Source organism: Adiantum capillus-veneris, chromosome 14, assembly GCF_014529385.1.
Source record: "Adiantum capillus-veneris isolate H3 chromosome 14, ASM1452938v2, whole genome shotgun sequence".
Classification (NCBI taxonomy): Eukaryota; Viridiplantae; Streptophyta; class Polypodiopsida; order Polypodiales; family Pteridaceae; genus Adiantum; species Adiantum capillus-veneris.
This window is the reverse complement of record NC_140944.1, coordinates 155914382-155929357: the sequence shown is the minus strand read 5'-3', so window position 1 is coordinate 155929357 and position 14976 is coordinate 155914382. Positions and strand designations below refer to the sequence as shown.

The following is a 14976-nucleotide window of genomic DNA, read 5'->3' as shown; positions in this document are numbered from 1 at the left end:
AGGAGTAGGAGGCCATACTGGAGCAGCAACCTCTTGAGCCTTATACTGAAGAGGAAGTATAGCTTTTAAAAGCTGAGCTGAAAAAGGACGACAAGGAGAAGAAGGAAGTAGATGAGTCTACTGAACTTCGAGAGAAAGACGGGCAAGCAAACAAAGGGAAAGCCAAGATGTCTGAGGAAAATCAGCCCTCTTTTACTGATGTACCAAGCCTGAAGAAGATGGAAATTATTGTGGAGGAGACCACAATAGAAATAGAAACAGAAGTTATGGAAAATCCGGAGGCCGGGACCAAGGAAAAGGAGATAGATCCAGTTCAGCAAAAGAAAGATGATTATGAGGATCTGGTAGCGATTGGATACAGTGAAGAAGAGGCCCTGGAGGCAGTTTATGGGATATCCCTACGAAAACAAGATGATCGGAAAGGGACGAAGGAAAAGACAAAGGGTACAATGGAGAGTAAAGAGAAAATGGACGAACAGAACATACTAGAAGAGCCAAAGCCATTGGAGGTGGTGGCAGAAAGAGCTGTCAAGTTGACAGATGAAGATGAAAAAGACATGCACATGGTGCATGAACTGCTCAGCAAGATTAAAGAAAGATCCAGAGCAAAGGAAGTAGCAATTGAGACAGCAAAACAAAAGGAAGCAGAGTTGCAGAAGAAGTTAGAGAATGCTATGACTGAATCTGAAAGTCATAAAGCATCACTCTACGACGCAGAAAACGAGAGAGACGGCTTGATACTCCAACTAGCCGAAGCTTCAAGAGAGGTAACAAGTTCACAGGAAGCAAAGGAGCGAATAGAAGATGAGCTGGAGGCAGCCAAGGATGAGCTCATTGAGCTAAGGGAAAGAGTCGAACTTCAAGAAAGGACAATCACGAGACTCAGGACCACCCCTAGAGCTAGCAGAGCAGGAACAGAACAAGAGGGAGCCCTCGTACCAGCTCTGGAAGATCAGGTCAGAAGTTTGCAAAGAGAGCTAAGGTTAGAGCAAGTGCAAAGATTGCACATGGCGGAGGGATCATTGGCTGCAGAGGAGAGGCTCACATCAGAAAACCAAACACTAAGGACAGAAAATGAGGCCCTCCGCAAACAGCTCCAAGACCTCCAAGAGCAACAAAGAAGAGAAACAGAGCCACCACAAGAAGAAGCAGGGGGAGCAGCCATAGAGCTACCAGAAACTGGAGAGGCAACCACAATTGAAGATCCAGCCCCAGTTCAAGAAGTGGCCTCGACTTCAGGAATCTCTGAAGAAGAAGAACAAAGGCTCCATGACCAAATAGAAAAGTCAACATAGGAAAGTGCCAAGGCGGAAATGGAATGGGAAAGGAGACTCCTCATCTCCATTAGACTTCAAGGTTTAGACACAAAAGTGCTCCATGAAGAGTGGATGCAACCCAGCCTGCCTTTCCCTATGATGAAATTTGAAGTGATAAAGACGAAAAAGAGAATAGAGGAGGAGCAGTATGTCGCTCTTTACGAAGGCGACATCACAAAGGATGAACAATCAAAGAAGATTGTAGATTCTCAACCTAGATGGAGGAAAGGTTGGCTGAACAAATACCCAGCCTACCTCATCTACTTGGTAGAGGCTCCAAAGGAGATTCGGGAGGATGCAACCTTCTGCCCGGTGCCAAGAGTCAGAAACTGGAAAGAGCATGGCAGGATTGCAGAAAAGAAGCCAAATTGGCTTAATTATCCCAGGATGCCAGGACCAAAGGAAGGAGAGAGAATAGGTAAAGCCTACATGGTGAAAACCCTAACGGGCACCATCAAACTCTTTACTGGCTCTCCTGACCTTTCGTGTCAGATGCTAAAGAAAATCTGCAGGACTCTCTTAGCATGCATTGAAGTGTTCGCGCCAGATAAAGCCACTACCTCGAGTCTACTATCGACGGCCGACACAGTGACGGATATGATGTATGATCTTTTATTGCAGCCATCACCAAAGGTGTTACATCTCTTATACCAAAGAATTATGTTTTTGCCTAGCTTCCACATGCAAACATTCGAAGAAGCTTTCTACACCGGCTTTTTCACTCACGAAAGCAAAATATTCGGCCCAACCTTGACCATCGGCAACCTACGCTACGAATCACATTTGCAGATGCTCAAGACGACATGACTCTATTGATCAAGCCTAAAAGTCATGTCAGGGACGACATGAACGCGGAGGGGGGGAGTGTTGAGCCAGCAGAGGATCACACCCACATTTTTGCTCACACCCATCATTTTGTAACCATTGATTGTAATAAATGTCTTTCCGACACTAATTTTGGTTTGAGCCATTCATTAAGTAACAGGACTCAATTGAGTTTCCAGCTTGTAATCCCGAAGTAATTTCACCTGTTGATGTAAATAATTAGAGATGTTCTCACCTCCAAGGCTGAGGTATATAAGCCAAAGTTTTGTAACCTAAGGGAGATTCAATTATTAATCAAAGTGAGTTTTTGAGCGCCGTGACTGTGTCTGAGAGAGAGAGAGAGAGAGTCTTATCTTCTTGCTACGCGAGCTACGGGGCCGCCATTGGAGAAGCGTCACCGCCATTGTGTTAGCAACGGTGAGAGCTACGCACAGATACCAAGAGTGCGCGCTATCGGCTTCTACGTGTGGTAAGTTCCTACGAGCTTCGGTGTGAGTTTTCTTCCAACTCGTGTGTCGGAATAGAGCGTGCATCATATCTATAGAACCACAACGAGTAGAGCAACACATTAGTACCATCGGGGTCAAGTTTCAGTCACCTGTATTTTTCGGCCTGTCTTCATACGCGTTTGCCGCACGGAGTGGTTATAGGTTGATTTTGCAGTTCAAGTCTTTAGGGTGTTGTTCTTACCTAGTGTCTAGACTTCCCCTTGAGTTTGAGATCGATTCAATGATTCTAGATCCTGTTTCGTATAGCATTCGTTCGTAGTACGGATTTCAGTCACTTGCGTATTCTAGAACTTAGATTTGATTTCCTTAGTAGTGATTGTCATTAGAAGGTCGAGTAGGTGATTTGAAACCCACCTAGTTGTTTCCATGCGCCTGCGGGTCAAGCTCCGTCCTCGTCTGACAAATTCTGTTGTTGGTTGAGTTCTCGCTATTTAGCTTCCGCTAGTGGCGTAACCGCCTTAACACTCCCCCTTAGAGTTGAAAGTTGGTGCTAGCTTGAAGATCAAGGTCTTTTGGTCATATTGCAGGAGAGCCTTTGCCAAACTCAAAGCGAAGTAGTATGAATAATTTCCTCTTCAAATTTTGAATGGCTTTCAGCCCGGAGGTATTGAGAGGGAATATGCACATGAAAACCCGTTAAAAAGAGGACTCATTGCAAGTGCCCTTGGGGCAAGCTTCTCCGTGGGAAGCCAGGCCTTTTAAAGAGAAAAAAAATTGGTTTTTATTTTTATTTTTGATTTCACTTGTAGAGAGTCTGGAAGGTAGAGAGCAATGCGGCCAGGGCGATAATTAATGAGCGTGAGTCTACACAGCTTGCAATGGTTTTGAAACACATGGACTGTTTGGTGTAGATGCAGTGCATGTAGACATGTAGTAGTGTTAGTGTGTATACGCGCTTCACCAGGGGCACTTTTCTCCCACTGGGTTTTTCCCCCTGGACATCTGGTGTGAAAGGACACCTTATCTCTTAGGGTTTCATATAAGCTTTGTAGCTCTGAGTTTGTACACAATATTATTATTATTCCAATACAGAGAGACAGACTACAGAGATCTCGTACACAAGCTCTGTGTCTTCTCCTTCTCCATCTTCTTCCTACTCTGAGTTGCTGTCTTCCTTCTGTTTCCTGTTTCATCATCTTCAACAATTGGTATCAGAGCGAGGTGATTTCCAGAGCCTCTACTTGCGTTTTCGCGTCCGCGCGCGCAATCGCAGTTTTCAGGCAGTTTTCGAAAAATTTGTTCGTGGGAGCATCCTCGACGTTCCGGGAGTATTCTGATCAGGCGACCTGGGGTTTTACCCCCCTTTCGAAGCCGTTCGAGCTCTCAGAATTTTGTTCTGAGCAGCATAGCAAAAGTTACTTTTCGGAGGCGTTTAGATCAAGAGGGTGTGCTTTTTGACAGATTTTCTTCAGGTAAACAGTTCTTTTGGGAAGCAGCTTGTCTTAGCTTTGTGCTGAGATTTTGTGTAGAGTTTTGCTTGGATTGGAGAGGAGATTTGTGAATCTCTTGGAGGTTCTTTTGCTCTCTTGTTTGCATCTACAGTATGGCTCAATCTACGGAGAAAGAGATTTTTGGTGCGTTTACATCCGAAGACAAATTGGATGGTACCAACTATTCTCTTTGGTCTTTTATGGCCAAAAATGTTTTGGTTGGTAAAGGATTGTGGGATTATGTATCTGGAGATGAAGTTCGTCCAGGTAGCATTGCACCTGCCACGCCTGGTCGTGGTGCAGCTGTTGGTGCAGGACCCTCACAAGTCACTCCAGAGCAAAAGAGATGGGATACTAAAGATGCACAGGCTATGGCTGTGATTGCCTTAACCATAAAGAGGACAATCACACCACATATCAGATCTTGCAGAACTTCTGAGGATGCTTGGAACACTCTGCAAGCTATGTTTGGAGGAAGAAACGCTGCCAGAATAGAGTTTTTGAAGAAACAACTTGACAAAATACAGATGGACGAAGGTGACAATATTGTCGAGCATCTTACAAAAATCAGGGATCTTAAAGAGCAATTGCTTAGCATTGATGAAGTGATTCCAGAGAAGGACTTGGTTTCCAAAACACTCAATTCACTACCACCATCTTATTTGACTTTTCAGACTTCTTTGACTCTGTCTTTGCGAGCTAATCCTGACCCTCTTCATTTTGAAGAGTTAGTGGCTTTGCTATTGCAGGAGGATCAATCACGTAAGAACAAGTTTTTACAGGTGGATGGTATGGATCATGCTCTTGTTGTACAGAACAAAAACAGGGGTAAAGAGAGTGCTCATCACTCCAAGTCTAGTGCAGGACAATCTTCAGAGAAGTCTAAAGGTGATTCCGACAAGTCCAAGAAGAAAGGTAAATGTCACTACTGCAAGAAACCTGGTCACTACATTAGTGAGTGTAAAAAGAGAATTGCTAAAGAAAAGAAGAAAGAGTCAAGTTTGGTTGTTTCAGCTTCTGGTGATTCTTCTACAGCTAAAGAAGAGTCTGCAAACTTTGTGCAGGATTCTTATGCTTTTGTAGTATGTTCAAATTTTTCTGCTTACAGTGTTGACAAGACACAAATGATTTGGTACTTTGATAGTGGTGCATCCAGGCATATTACTTCAAGGAAGGATTTGTTTTGTTCATTGGATGCAGCTCTAGCAGGAAAGAAGGTGACATGTGCAAATAATGCTTCTTATCCAATCAAAGGCGTTGGTAAGATTTTGATTACCATTTCAGATGGTTCAGATTTATGCTTGCCAGATGTCTTATATGTTCCAGGGATCAAGAAGAATTTGTTGTCTGTATCCTCTCTTGCAAAAAATGGTCTTCGGGTCATTTTTGAGGATGACAGATGTGTTGTACGAGATCGAGAGAATGGTTATTCTCTTATCACTACAGGTACGCTGGACAATGGACTATTTGTGCTAGATCGTTATGAAAAGCAGATTCAGGTATGTATTGCAGAAACAAAGACTCAGGCCATGCAGGATGCTGAGTTGTGGCATGCTAGATTTGGGCATGTTGGTTATGGCAGTTTGATGACTTTACAACGTCATAATATGGTGCATGATTTGTCTTTATTGGAGATGCCACCAAGACATGTATGTGAAGGTTGCGTTCTTGGAAAGATGCACAGATTTGCATTTTCGCAGGATGGTTCAGTTAGAGCGACACGAAAGTTGCAGCTTGTACACAGTGATGTATGTGGTCCTATGAGGACGCCATCTATAGGAAACAACCTTTATTTTGTGACCTTCATTGATGACTTTTCCAGGTTTTGTTGGGTGTATCCACTCAAAGCAAAGTCAGATGTGTTTGCAGTTTTTCAACATTATGTCGCCATGGTTGAAAATGAAACAGGTTGCAAAGTACAGACTCTTCGTACCGATCGAGGAGGTGAATACATGTCAGGTGCATTTAAGGATTTTTTGGGAAAGAAAGGCATTAAACACCAATGCACTATGCCATACACACCACAACAGAATGGTGTTGCAGAAAGGAAGAACAGGTCTTTAATGGAGACAGCTAGATGTATGCTCAAGGCTAAGAGTTTGCCTCATAAGCTATGGATGGAGGCAGTTGCTTGTGCAACACATGTTTTGAACAGGTGTCCTACTCGTGCCTTGAAGACCATTACTGCATATGAAGCTTGGTATGACAAAAAACCTTCAGTCAGTTATCTTCGTGTTTTTGGTTGTCTTGCTTATGCTCACATCCCTCAGCAGTTACGTGGGAAGCTTGATGATAAGGCAATCAAATGTATATTTGTGGGGTACAGTAGTGGAAGTAAAGGTTATAGACTTTACAATCCTGCTACAAACAAGATTTTTGAAAGTCGTGATGTAATTTTTGCAGAAACTATTGCTCAACCTATGGTTGCTTTTGATGTACCTCATATGCAGACACATGATGTATTTGAAGGTTTGCTTCCTTCTTTTGTGGAGAATCAAGAATCACAACAGGTTGATAATCTTGATCAATCTTTTGATCAGCATGTGACACCTCATGATGTAGAGGAAATTGTGCGTGAAGAGCAAGAAGTTCTCAGGGAAGAAAGAACCTTGCCTAAATGGGTTCAGAAAACTTTGCAGGATAGCAAGTTGGATGCACCGTTGCCACGAAAAACACGTGCTGGTACTACTTTTGGCAGAGAGCAAGTAGATTTGGCTTGCTTTAGCACTCTTTGTGATGCAGATGAGCCTGATTCATTTGAACAAGCTTTAGAGTGTGTTCAGTGGAAAGATGCTATGCAGCAAGAAATTGATTCTATTCATAAGAATCATACATGGGATCTAGTGGACTTGCCTACAGGTAAAAAGCCTATTGGTACAAAGTGGGTTTTTAAGGTAAAAAGGAAACAAGATGGTACTGTTGACATGTACAAAGCAAGGCTTGTGGCAAAAGGCTATGCGCAACAGAAAGGCATAGATTATGATGAAACCTTTGCTCCTACTTCTCGTGCGTCCATAGTTAGATCACTAGTTGCAATTGCTGCTCATCATGGTTGGAAAGTGCATCAGTTGGATATCAAAACTGCTTTTTTGAATGGTGATTTGCAGGAAGAAGTTTATGTAAGTCAACCAAGTGGTTTTGTTGTAAAAGGTCAAGAGCAAAAGGTATGTAGATTGCGTAAAGCTTTGTATGGTCTCAAACAGGCTCCAAGAGCATGGTATGAGAAGATACATACTTATTTGATTGGCCAGGGATTTCAAAATAGTCCAACAGAAAGTACTTTGTATGTCAAAAAGAGAGATGGAGTTCTCATTATGCTAACACTTTATGTGGATGATATGCTTCTTACAGGCAATACTGCAGATGAAATTGAAGCGTTTAAAGATGCTTTGAGAAAAACCTTTGAGATGTCTGATCTTGGTTTGCTACATTATTACTTGGGTATTCAGTTTGTGCAATCAGAAGATGGCATATACATGTTGCAGGCAAAATATTTGCATAAAATTTTGGACAAGTTTGGTATGCAAAATTGTAAGCCAATCTCTACACCCGTAGAAACTGGATCAAAGTTGAGCATGCACGATGCTGGAGAACCTTTTGATGTACATACTTATGCAGCAGCCATTGGTTGCTTGATATATTTGGCAGGCAACACTCGTCCAGACATTCAATTTGGGGTTTCACAAGCAAGCAGATTTATGCACAGCCCAGGTATGCATCATTGGCAAGCTGTGAAGCGCATACTTCGTTACCTTTCAGGTACCCCTAATCTTGCCATGTTCTTTCCAAGGGGGGATATGTATGGAAAGCACAGTTCTATGCAGCTTCTTGGTTATAGCGATTCAGATTGGGCTGGTGATTTTGACACACGACATTCCACAAGTGGCAATTGTTTTTTCTTGGGAAATGCATGTATATCTTGGCTAAGCAAGAAGCAACCCACAGTGGCTACATCAACTTGTGAAGCTGAGTACAGGGCAGCTTTCATGGCAACAGTTGATTGTGTATGGATACGCAGGTTATTGGCAGATCTTTGTGAGTGTCAACAGGCACCCACTACCATTTTCACTGACAGTCAGAGTGCTATGGCAGTTGCAAGGAATCCAGTATTTCATGCAAGAACAAAGCACATAGAGGTTCACTACCACTATGTCAGGGAAAGGCTACATGCAGGGGAGATCACACTAACTTACTGTCCTACACAGGATAACATTGCAGATCTATTTACGAAGGCGTTATCACGAGAAAAGTTTGAAGCTTTCCGAAAAGCTTTGGGCTTACTCTCATACACATGATGATCTGCTACCTTGTACGGATTCACACTATCACTACAGGGGGGATTTGTAGACATGTAGTAGTGTTAGTGTGTATACGCGCTTCACCAGGGGCACTTTTCTCCCACTGGGTTTTTCCCCCTGGACATCTGGTGTGAAAGGACACCTTATCTCTTAGGGTTTCATATAAGCTTTGTAGCTCTGAGTTTGTACACAATATTATTATTATTCCAATACAGAGAGACAGACTACAGAGATCTTGTACACAAGCTCTGTGTCTTCTCCTTCTCCATCTTCTTCCTACTCTGAGTTGCTGTCTTCCTTCTGTTTCCTGTTTCATCATCTTCAACAGTGCACAACAAATCTAGAATCCGTGATGGTTGTTAGCTAGAGACTACCAAGCTCGATGACATATGGCTGTTACCATCTCGTAAAGATTGTGTGATGCCTGAGAAGTTCAGAATCTGCACATGTGATGATGGGGTAGTTTGACGGCTAGTGGCAAGAGGCAGTTTTGCCTATAAGCAGAGCTATGCCGGTGTTGTCTGCTTTCTACTGTAGTGGGCCAAGAGTATCACAATCCAATGGTGCTAAGGCGATGTTGCTAAGACTCAAGAGGATTTGCTCGGTAGCAAGTACTGCAAGAGGTTTGATTTGGCAATTTTATGTCAAATCACAACAAGGCAGCGGGAAAGAGCAAAAAGGCAAACTAAGTGTGTGGGGGAAAATAAACACAAATCAATGGCAAGCTGGGAACTTGGCTGATTGAGGATTGGTGATGATGGTGAAGGTGCATGTATCACTTTGCAGAAGCAGGAGCACACAGGGGATGAGCACCACAATGGCCAACTAGTGATGAGACACGCCATAGCAAAAGTAAAAAAAGCTACACACTCATTTGATAAAAGAAAAAAAAACTTTTGTCGTTTATTTCAAAAAAAGGTGACTTGAAGGACACACACACACACACACACACACACACACACACACATTTCAAAGTTCAATCCATGCTATCAACCAAGGTGGGTTGGCTCTCAAAAAACGCAGAGAGCAAGAAGAAAAAGCACATACACTCAAGCAAGCTTTAATAAAGAAAAATGAATGCTAATAATAATTATAATGAGCCTTGGAATAGCGCTCTGATACCAGTTGTAAGACTTGATTAAGGCGGAAAAAGATTAGTTGCATTCATAATTAGAGCATTAAGCATTAGGGAAAATTTGGACTCACAAAGGGGCCTTATAAGGAGTTTAACTTCCTCTCTCATGTCCAAAACGGGCGTGCGGTAAAATTTTTGCAAATCAACTCTAAACTTGGCAGAGATTTGACATTTAGAATCTACTCTTCAAGCTCTTTCTATTGATATATAGCACGCCATGCGATTCCTCATATTTTGAAAGATTCTATTTTTGATTCTCTTGTGATGTGACAACTCCGTCTAGAATCAAGAGAATCAAAAATAAAATCTTTCAAAATATGAGGAATCTCATGGCGTGCTATATATCATTAGAAAGAGCTTGAAGAGGAGATTTTAACTGCCAAATCTCCGCCAAGTTTAGAGTTGATTTGCAAAAATTTTACTGCAAGCTTGTTTTGGACATGAGAGAGGAAGTCAAACTCCTTATAAGGCCCCTTTGTGAGTCCAAATTTTCCCTAATCTTAATATGTTAATCTAATAACTAATGTAAGCAACACAAAGTGCAAAATACCAAAAGTAAGTAGATTGATAAGATTTCAAGAGGGCAAGTTACAAACTAAGCATTATGGCCTTTTATAGGCTCAGAGTGGACGGTGGCATTTAATGCTAGAAAATGATTTCCATCACATGTGGGGGAAGGGTCAAATGTCATGTGGCTATAGTAAATAGCATGTGACTATATAGAAGCATATGCTTAGGGAAATCTATGAGGTGGGATGCACACATTCACATAATGGTGCATGGTTGGCATGCTTGGCTTTAGAGGTTGGCTATGCATCGAGTGTAAGCTAAACGGCTTACCCCAACAATACTGTCATTTAGATCCATGGAGAGGGGAATAAAGCTGGCCTCAAGCAAGAGAAGGAGAGAGGACTTGTAGAGGGGATTAAGCTGGATGTTCAATGAAGTAAAGAGCTATGGGATGGAGGGCTGCAATAGAGGTACGGAGTGGAGAGCTATGGAGAGGAGAGCTATGGAGTGGAGAGCTTTGGGGGGAATATCTACAAAAAAGATACGGGGTGGAGAGCTATGGAGAGGAGAGCTGCAACAAAGAGATCTGCAACAAGGAGAGAAAAGGAGGAAGAGTGTGTGCTAAAAAGTAGGAGATAGAAAAGAGATGGGGAAAGAGGGTGTGCTGAAAAGTAGGAGAGAGAAGAGAGGGAGAGGAGTGAGAGAGAGGGAGTGAATTTGGAGGGAAATAAAAAAAGGAAGGAAGTTTGACATTTTGTAGGTCTACTAGTGAGATCTTGAGGAAAAAAATTGGTTTTTGGATATACATATAGGTTGGGGAGAAGTTTTGAGTAAAAATGAGGTCTAATTGATACTTTATGAAAAAGTGATTTTTTGGGCTAGGGTTATGGATGCCCTTGATGATGTGGCAAAAGAAAGGGGGGAGGGTAATTATTGTCATAAGGAAAATCACTATTTTGGGTAGAGAGAGAATGTACCTATCCTCCCTCCCTAGCCTCTATTTTAGCTTACAAAAAGCCTATAACAACCTAGAAAAAAGCCTATGAGAATACCCTCATTCAATGGCCTTGTCTCCTAGATCACACACATTTTTAACCTTAATCTGTTAAAATTAGGGATCCTTTACAAGGCTCTTTTGGGGTTCATATTTTTGCTAATGGTAAATAATGGCACCTAAGAGGGATACCAAGAAGAGAATACCACCACTCTCACCATTTAAAGATCGTTGAGTAAGCATGAAGTTGAGACTAAGCTGCATTCCTAATAGGACACTTGATCAGGAGGCATAATCATGTATGTGACCCTTGGAAACTCCCTCCAGACAAAAGAGTTGTGTTTTTAAAAGATTTTTTTTCATTGACATTAAAGCTCATGTTGATGAAGACCCCAATAACATGGAGAATGATACAATGATCATGGGTAATCTGAAAATATAGTATATTTATCTTTATTTTAATTTTTATGTCTTTGTAGGTGTTTTGATTGTGCATGCTTGTCTTTTTTTTCTTTTGTAGAGACTAATGTTCATTGATGAAGATCTTCATAATAATAGTATATTTATCTTTATTTTAATTTTTATGTCTTTATAGGTGTTTATCTTTTTATGTCTTTGAAGATAGTATATTTATCTTTATTTTAATTTTTATGTCTTTGTAGGTGTTTTGATTGTGCATGCTTGTCTTTTTTTTCTTTTGTAGAGACTAATGTTCATTGATGAAGATCTTCATAATAATGAAGAAGATAATGATGGTAGTGATCAAGAGGGGATGATGGGGGTGAGGAGAAGAAGCACTCAAGACACCTAGGCAAGAAAATCTCTCTTGTCTTGATGAAGGATGTCTTTAGCTATTTTTATGTCAATAAGAGGACATTTTCTTGTTCCTCTTTGTTGATTGGTGGTACATTAAGCCGTTAGGTGTGCTAGAGATGATATTAAATGGCTTCTTTCCTCGTTCAATTGTGTTGGATATTTGGAAACTATGGGACACTTTCTTGTGTCTTTTAAAGATTCTATTTCAAATTTGTTAGTAATATGCATACTACCGTGCATTTGTTTGTATGATGTTGTTATATATTGTAGAAAAAAAGATAATTTTGCATCTATTAGTCTCACTAAGTTCAAAGATCCACAATACCCTTGTTTTAGTGACTACAAACGTTTTAGCAGTTACATGAAGAAGGAAACTTATTGGGATCACTTGCATGGGGATTCTACACTTTTGATTGAAAGGATGCAAGTAGAAGGTCCACAACTTTCAAATTCCTTTGACCAATTCTACAAGATGAGCATGAACAATCATATATTGCAAGTAGACATTTAAGCATTTTATTTATTACATGATAGACATGTTCAGGTTTAGGCAAGATCAACTTGAACATGTTTTTCACTTGTCACTATGTATGTAGGCTTTTCTTTGTCTCATGGATGCAATGAAGTCTTCTGAGACTAGCGAGAAGATGCCAAAACTTCTACTTTTGGCTAAGCGAGTTTTTTTATAGGTTTGTATCTTTACCTTACACTATTCAATATTACCAAATAAGTTATGTGATTGTATGTGCACGTTTTTTTTGTGGAAAAAGTGGTTATATGATGGTTGACAATATTGAGTATGAATTAAAATTTGGTGTGCCAGAAAATCCTTAAAACCCGTGTGGGAGCCCAAGAAGGGTTGGACAGTTTTTTTAAGAAAGAGATTATGTTTCGGTGACCATATTGAGTGTGGCTTAACTTTCAATGTGTAAGAAAATCTTTAAATCCCATGCGGGAGCCCAAGATAGGGTGGATAGTTTCTTTTGAAAAGGGATCTTGTACAAAGGAGACTTAGACAATTAAAAAAAAAACCAAATGTCCTATTCTGTTTGTTAATCGCTTGTGATTCTATTTAAATCTATTTGTTGAGACTTTGGTTTGCAAGAAAATCCTTAAACCCCCTATGGGAACCCAAGATGGGGTGGCTGGTTTTTGGGAGAAGGAGATTATGTGATGGATGACCATATTGAGTATGGCTTAAATTTTGATGTGAAGAAAATCCCTAAATCCCATGCGGGAGCCCAAGATAGGGTGGATTTTTTTTTAATTTTAAAGAGGTCTTCGGTCAAAAGAGACTTTGGCAAATTTCTTTAAAATTGTATATCCTCTTTTTTTTGTTAATCACTTGTGATTATATTTCATTCTATTTGCATGTGTATATGGACTGCGCAATGGGTAGAGGAGCAACAATTTAATACAACCCCAATATTCACTAGAGAGTGGATTAGTGTGCGTGACAAGAATACCATGTACTCTCCATCTTTTCTTAAGAGAAAAGTGACAACATGGGAGGTAAATGTTTGCCCTTGGTGGTTGGGATATCCAATGGGCATGATTACTAAGAAAGAAATAGAGTTATGCCAAAGAGTAAGTACTTGAAGACTCTTGCCTCTTGTTTTCTTGAGTGTGACCTTTACTTTAGTGATAATTTATATCACATTGTGCTTATGATGATTGTTGAGTAAAGGGTTTAAGAATGAGAGTGATGAGTACATGGAGGAGGCACAATAATATTTTCTCCCTCTCGTTTCTCATGGAGATACTCAATACACTGTTGGGAGTGGCTCTCAAGCTACATCACTAGCAAGAAATACACCCAACAAGGGTAAAGGGCAAATGGAGCCTTACTCCTTCCTCCATGCCAACCATCACACCATCTTCGGCACCCTTCACATCCTCTTTGGCGGCCACTACACCTCTTATGACACCCTCCTCTATGGTGGCCACTAAATCCTTTTTAGTGTATACTACTTCTTTTGTCATTGCAGAGTCTTCACCTGGACGCAAGGCTTAGAAGAGGAGTCCTCTCATGTGATCTATTGGTATGTCTACTGAGTATCGATTTTATTGGGAGTGAGCCAAGTTACATTGACAGAGTGAAGGACTCTCGACTCCCAATCCATAGCTGCTTTCCCTTCAACATCCACTTCTTGAACAATCTGCTCTTTAAGTGCATCTTCTTCAGATTTAGAGAGTTGGACCATTGTCACTTGTTCCTCATTTGTCATTGGTGCCTGGAATTGAAAAATTGCTGTCTGCCCTTCAATTGGTTGTGTTTCAATTTCTACAAAGGAGACTGATGGTATCTCTAGATTTGGCTGTTCAGATGTACCTGCCTCTTCCTGAGTTTCCACAGTCCCTTATCTCAGCAAAACTGATTGGTTTTTTAAATTCTTTTATCTCTTTAAGAAACTGCTCTTCCCTTTACATGCACATTAGGGTGAAGTCCCTTCTTTGTTCTTGTTCCAGCTTCAACTCAAGTTTCAATTCTTTGTTTTTCTTTTCTAAAGTTTTGTAAACTTCATCAATCCCCTTGAGTGAAGCTGCTGCTAGATTTTCTCTTATTTTCTTTAGAAATGATGCTTGGTCATTGATCCTTTGCTCTGAGTATTATAAAGAAGCATTTTCTACGTTCAATTGTACCTGGAGCTTTTGTACTGACTTAGTAGTGCTCATAAGTTCATTTGTCACTTCAGCTAGCTACTGCTCCTTGCTTTTACAAGCATATGCCAACTTTGTGAGGAGTTCCCCTAGCTCTTCCATCTCCTTTTCTTGCTTTTCCTTGACGTTTTGATGTTTTTATGCTTCATTCTTGAGCTCTTTGATTTGTCCGTGAAGATTTTTAATGATACTCATTCTGTCTTCAAGCTCACGTTGGAGTGCATCAATCACCTGTTCAAGTTCTCGAGCTTTAGCACTGGGGCTAAGAGCTGTTGTTCGCATTTTATTAGTCATCAACTACATTTGATTTGCATATTCATTTACTTGAGTGATGAATTCATCCATTGTTTCCCACTCTTCAAATTATGCTTGAGGCTCTTTGGAAGGTCCAACCTCATCTTTGCTTGTGACAGTCTTTTTTGGCTTCCTTCTCTTTCTTTGACCCATCTCCTTTTATTTCCCTGCTTTCATCTGATTGGCTA

The 14976-nt window shown here is 40.8% G+C and overlaps 1 pseudogene; it reads right to left on the bottom strand.

The window, feature by feature from the left end:
• LOC147443411 (uncharacterized) overlaps nt 1-14776 on the bottom strand; it is a 39294-nt pseudogene extending 24518 nt beyond the window's left edge.
• Nucleotides 14777-14976: the final 200 nt, after the last annotated feature.